The 6614-nt window shown below is 48.8% G+C and overlaps 1 protein-coding gene across 4 annotated transcripts in view; it reads right to left on the reverse strand.

Annotated features, from left to right (window-relative positions):
- Positions 1–1342, reverse strand: part of MACROH2A1 (macroH2A.1 histone) — a 44028-nt gene extending 42686 nt beyond the window's left edge. For all 4 annotated transcript variants that reach the window (XM_072348096.1, XM_072348094.1, XM_072348095.1 and 1 more), the window contains exon 1: positions 1208–1342. The gene's annotated coding sequence lies outside the window, so the exon portion shown is untranslated. The remainder of the gene's footprint in view (positions 1–1207) is intronic.
- Between the last annotated feature and the right edge of the window lie 5272 nt (positions 1343–6614).

Consider the following 6614-nt stretch of genomic DNA (forward strand, 5'->3'; position numbering starts at 1 on the left):
GGTGTGAAAGCTTATGTATCATAACAAAGCGAAACAACCTCTAACGCTACCTGGAAAAAGAAACAAACAAAGTAGCACTGCATCAGAACAACCCGAAGCCACTGGCTGGGAAAAACACAGTATAACTCTTTCAGACAACTTTAAAGGCACAACAAAGAGATGGCTAGATGCTGCTTGATACAAAATACATCAATCAATGGCATTCATGTTCGTCAGAGCAACTGTAATGGTCTTGTTCATGCCTAATTCTTCCTGCTCCCTGTTGAGCTTAAGATCCCAAGTTCTGCTTTCAGTAATTGCCTCCCTGCTCCTCGGTTCGTTTATTCCTGTTGACTCTTTGATTGGGGGAGGTGGCAGATCTGCAAAGTTCCCCACAGACCTGTTGCTAAGTCACAGCCTCACATAGTTGCGGGTTAAAGATGGCCATTCACTTCTGCAGTCAAGAAATAAACAACAAGCCTCCTCCAGATACCTCACAGCTGCGTCTCCTTCCACCAACACCAGTGAAGCAATGAAGCATCTCTGCTAACAAGCCAGCTCCGGCCCAGCTCCCGATGCAGCCTCCTGCCACTGACTTCTGAAGATGCACAGGAACCCGAGCACTGCAGACGGGGCGTTACAGAAGCAGAGGGTCCCTTACTGCCTCTCCTACCGGCACAGACGTGCCTGCCTGCCCGCACCTGGGCGCTGCTGGAGGACACCGCGTCCCCCCACACTGCACTACGGCTGTCCGCGGCCCCGCAGGCAGACACACCGCCAGCTGACAGCTCTGCCACAACCAAGACCCCCCCTTTGATAGCCGAACGCTTCTCTTCACCGTATCAGGATGCTTCGGACGGCTCTGCCAAAGGTTCTCAACCCGCCATAGGGCTTTGTTCCATATAGAATAGCAGGCACTAAGCTGGGTGCAGCGCTGACAGCGCACCCCGCTGCTCCCCGCCAGGAGGAAGGCGGGCAGGCTGCAGGAGCCGGGCGCTCCCGGACCTCCTTCCAACCCCGCTCCGTACACTCAGTACAAACAACACCCGCCGCCACCGCGACGCTGGGAACGGGCAGAGACAAAAATAATAGTAATCAAAGCAGACAGCTCCCTCCGCTCCGCCTTTCCCTCAGCGAGGCGGCAGCCGGGACCCCGCAGCACCCCCCGCCCCGCGCAGCCCTCGGAGCGGGGAACGGCCGCTGCGAAGGGCGGGCGGCGCCCACTTACAGCGCAGCTCCCGGCGGCGGTGGCGGCAAGATGTCTCCCGGCGGCGGCCCCGCTCCCGCTGCCTGCGCTCCGCCCGCGGGGCCAACGGGAACGGCTGGACGGGCTGGCGGCGCGCTCCCACAATGCTGCGCGCTGCCTGGCGTCACATCCCCCCAGTCCTCCTCCTCCTCCTCCTCCTCCTCCTCCTCCTCCCTCACCACAGCTCTACCCGCGCGGGGCCGCCCCCTGCCTCGTGCCGCTGCTGTAACGGTCCCCCCTGACGCAGCCCTGCCTCCGCCTCGCCCCCTCCTCAGGGCTCCGGCCCTGCTTCCCCCTCACCTCAAGCAGCACCCCGGTGGCCCTGAGGAGCCTCCCGTAGCTGCGAAGAGCCCTGCTGGCAGTCAGGCTTCTCCGTGGGGAGCCGCTCCTGGCTCGCTAATGTGCTCTGCTCTTAAATCCTCAGAGGGTGGGGAGGACAAAGCAAAGGGTTAAGGCTGCGTTCTTTGCCTGAGCAGCGTTTCTTGTTCGAGGGGATGAGAACCACCGACTGGATTGCTGCTGCCGCCGCACCACACGCTCGCTCTGCTTCTCGTGCTGTACAAAAATGGCTTGCTGCCATTTTGCAAAGGCCCCAGATGGAGCTTCAGGAGGAATTCATGCTGTGGAGGCACAGATGTCCTTGAGCACACCTTGCTGTGCTGGGAGCGCTAGCTCCCACTTCCCATAGTCAGCACAGGGCCCGTTGTTCCCTCAGCACACCTGTCTTCATCCAGCTGCTCCCAGGCCCTTCTGCTGTTCCTCTGCAGTGCAGCCTGTAGCCTTCCCCAAGTGCTCCTTCCTGTTCTTTGTAGGCTGGAGCTGTGGTAGCACTGCGACACAGTGTCACTGCTATTAAACCCTTGGCGAGAAGGGCTGAGGAGCAGCTGAGAGAGGGAAGGAGCTTCTCTCATCTACTCACACTCCAGCTCTCCTTATTCTTTCTTTGTCATATGAAAAAGAAAGAGGGTGGTATAAGGAAGAAAGAAAAGGCAGGGACGAAAAGCAGATCATCCTAAAGAGATGAAGGCTAACGTTGCACCTGGTCTGAGAAACATCACTTAGGAAAAGCTTCTAAAACAAAGGGAGTGAAGGCATAGCACAGGCTGAGCTGTGCACAGCGCATCCGGCCTACAAAAACAAAACCCTGTCTGCCCTGAATGTAAGGATGTGACTACATTCCTTATTAGGCCATCTACCATGGGATCATTGCACACAGCTGAGGACACCCTGTGTTCCCATCAACATGCTCCATCTCCCACCTCCTCCTCTGCCTTCATACTGCAGCCAAGCTTCACTCCCTTCCCTTGCCCACACAGAACCCTTGCTGCAGGCTGCAAGAGCACAGAGCAGAACAGCTCCTGTGGTGCTTGCCTCACCCCACCCCACTTTGCTGTCACCCACACCAATGTTACTAAGGGACAAACCAACCAAAGACACCCAAATATCTCTGCTGTCAGAAAAAGCTGCAAAGGTCTGTGTGGAATCTGAAATATGCAACATTGCCTGTCTAATGGGGCTGATAGAAGTCTACCAGGCGAAGACAATTACCTCAGAAGCCAGCATAGCTTGCTTTCTGTGCCTTTCTGCTGTCGTTGTTCATATTGTCTCTTTTTAAAGGGAATCTCTGGATTTTGAGCTTTTGAAGAAAGCTTTCCAAACACAACTGGGGACAGGGGCTGGAGCTGTCTGAGTTTGCAGAGTGCCCAAACAGTTGGTGCCTGGAAGCTGTGGATGGTCCTTTTAACACTAACTTCGACTGCCTCGCCTCCCACCAAAGGACAAATTCATCATACCGACTGTCCGCAGGGTCTGCAAAGAGGGTTCATTCTATCAGGCTTTGAAAGCACACGGCATGGCACAAATAATTGTCTAAAAGGGAGAATTGCTTACAGAAGTCTGTAAAACAACACTACATAAACTACCTCTCTAAAACAAATCTTGGCTTAGGTTTTATTCCCTTTGCCAAACTAGTGATATATTTATTTAGATAAAGAATGATAAAATGCACCTTTCTAAGAGCTTTGCTGCCCTTATGGTTTATATAAACAGTCGGTGTTCTCACATTCCCATGTTCATACTCATTTTGACACTGACTCTGTAATCAATATGAGCAACACCAAGGGACTGTTTGGAGAAGACAGTTTTGAGTGATCGGGGTTCTAAACATCTAACTTATTTATGCCACATAGATAGCAGGGAAGGAAATATTCCTTGAGAGGGGACAGAGTGATGGGCAGTGGGGGAAGGGGAAGGGAGTGGGGGGAGGGTTGGAAATCAGCTGATGTAATCTTAACAGATAAGCACTTCTTCACATTGGAATAGCTACCTTAATTCTGATGGTGTCACCTCATTAGTCGCTGGTGTTTTTGTGGATATTTCGAATGCGTGGCCTCAGTTACTTCAGTTTGCTGAAATATTTCCTCAGGATTTAGCATGCAAAGCCAACAGACTCCTGCTGGTTTCCTTCCACCTTCACTTGGTAGAGAGAAAGTTCAGATTCTTCAGGCATGACCGACCTCTCAGGAGGGGCTTCTGAAACTCCTTTAGTTGCTTAGTCTGCTCTCTTTCTACAGACTATACCACTAATCCATGCTTCACTTAACCCCTTAAAGTCAGGTAGCAGTCACATCTATGTGCCTATGGTATGTGTGATGCCATTAACATCCTTGCATTCTGCATCAGACGGGCACAGTGACCTCCTCCCAAATCCAGTCAATGCTCATCATGCTGCTAATGCATTGCACAGACCTAGCATCCATCCCTCCTGACAGCAGAGGGTGATTTCCAGCGGGCTGACACTGGCCTCCACACAGATTGCTGTAATCCAACATGATTGTTATTGTCATGAGAAATTCTGCACTACAGAAGTTGAATGTATGGGGACTTAGCCCTGCCACCATAAAGTTATGCAGATCCACCATTACTCAAAATTAACCCATCCGAATCAGGAGCTTTTGCAAGCGAGACTGATCACCAACACCTAGCACTGGTGCTGGAACATATGCTGATGAGAGTTTTAGTATATATTTTGTGCAGGATCAGAGCCATTGATCATAATGATTCATTTTTGGATTCATTATACAGATAGATAACTGCAGTTTAGTTTCCAGCAAGCCCCAAAAAAAGCAGCTTTTTGAGATGCTCTTTGATATCCAGCTGTCCTCTACTACAGTCAAACAGAGTTAATTCCATTTTTGGGTAGTCACTCTTTGCTCTGACATCCACATCCCAGCGATTCTGAGCATATAGTTCCCCTCTTCTGAACCTTATTTTCTCCTGCCTCAGTTTTCTCAGGGCACTGTTGGCTCTATATGGTTGCCAGGCTTGTTATTCTGTAGCAGAATTGTCTACTGGTGCTAACATGTTATGGTTAGATTGATACTTTTCAAGTGGGTGTCTGGGACTCATTTTTCAGGCTGGTAAACACCCTGCAAGTTACAGCACACAATTGACTTGTTTTGTTCCAAACTTCTTTTGTAGGCAGGCCACCTTTTGTGCAATTCCAAAAACTAAGTTTGGGACAAACCACGTTTCTGAATAGCGACACCATTTTTGTCATTGCTTTTTTTCCCCATTTTAAATTTGGAAAATTAAAAATAGCACTTTTTAAGCTGGATTATGAAGTCCCTTATGCAGCTAAATGGATGCTGCGATTAAGAACATGGCAAAGTTGGCACAATCACAATTAACCTGGAGAGTAGAGAAAATATTGACCTCCAATATAACGCATTTCAAAGCCTCCTCCTTCAACATAAAGCCCCCTAATGCATTTCAAAACATACTTCACCTAAATAAAAGATAAATGCTGTTTTGAGTTATAAAACTTGTACCAAACTGCTGCAGTGCGACGCAGTGACATCAGGAAACATCAGTGTTTATCTCCCAGCAGCATGGAAGAAGCATGCTCTAAAATAAGACTGAAGCACACAGAGCAGGAACACTTGTCTGCCTCCGATGTCAGCCCTGTGCTCGGAGCATCACCTGATTCAGGCTGTGTGTTAAGCATCGCAGCTCATTTTCTTCTGATATTCTTCTGGCCTCTTGCATGACTGCTTTTTTAATGTCAAGTGGATGGGGGGAAAGTTCTATGTTATTGTTCAAATGAAGTATTAAACCTAAGAGTTATGATTTATATCATGAAGCCAGAGGATTCAAAATTATGTCCCATGATGATCCGTTCAGAGATTCCTTGTAGCTGGTGGAAAGCTTGGTGGATAGTCATGCAACGACTCATATTTCTTATTTTTAGTTATTAAATCCCATAGCTTCCACAATGTTAATTTTCCATGTAAGCAATGGCTCCAGTTGCCAGAGGGATTTTATGTAATTGCAGATAGTAGGAGACAGAGTCAGTAATTGCAGAAATGCAAAGGGAGATGTCCGGGAGATGATCTTCTATTAAGATGTGGCTGTTGCTATGGAATACTTTACTAACTGCTCCTCTGTGTGAGAGCTCCACAATGCATCACTTCACATAACAGGTTATTTTTAAAACAAACCAATTCTCGTTTCTTTGCCTCCAAAAGCAAAATCAGATCACGTCTCTGAGGAACGTTAATAGAGAAATCTCCCGTGCTGGACAAGAGACATTAGCTAGAATATGGTTCATGGAGGAATTGAGAGACTCGGAGCCTGCTGTAACACCATGCAGGCAGTGCTGCAGTCAGGGGCTTACAAATTCATCTCGTGAGATAAACCCTACCTTTTAAATTAAAACCTGCAGTTGTGAAGATCCTTGTCATAGCAGACAGAAGGCCACTAGAGGCAGACATTCTCAACTTAAACTGAACTTTATAAACTTGCTTACATCTGAGCAACCATCGCAACATCTGTATATTCTGAAATAAGTTCTTGAAACATGACGGAAAGTGCAGCAGTGACAGCAAAGCAGCAAGGTCCAAGGATGCAGGAAGTGAGGATTTGCTTGAATGCAACAGCTGTGGGAACAGAAATAAAGGAAAGAAGCTTCTCATCTTCAGAAGGCCTCAGGCAAGTAAGTACCTCTAACAAGATTGTCTCACTGCCAGCCTTTAAATGATGCCTGGAAAAGGGTGGATCCTAGCTCCACACCTTCTGGTCACTCATCTGCATTGCATACACCTGAGCTCCCCTGGGCTGGCTTTGCCTTCCCATCAGGTGTTCTATCACTGCTTCAAGCCCTGACTTTGCATTTCTGCTACACTTCTCCATGCAGATAAAGGAGTGTAAAGCAATAAATGGTGGTATTTGATATCTGTTTGCAATTGAGACTGAGATGTGAATTGTCCCTCTTTGTGGTGGAAGTGGCTGAAGGACCCAAGGAAGTGGGTGCTGGGGGAGCAACAGCTGCCCTACTGCTTTGCTGGGCTGGGTGCTCCATCCCTGTCTGGGGAATATAATCAGGGTGGGC

Source organism: Excalfactoria chinensis, chromosome 13 (assembly GCF_039878825.1).
Source record: "Excalfactoria chinensis isolate bCotChi1 chromosome 13, bCotChi1.hap2, whole genome shotgun sequence".
NCBI classification, from domain to species: Eukaryota; Metazoa; Chordata; class Aves; order Galliformes; family Phasianidae; genus Excalfactoria; species Excalfactoria chinensis.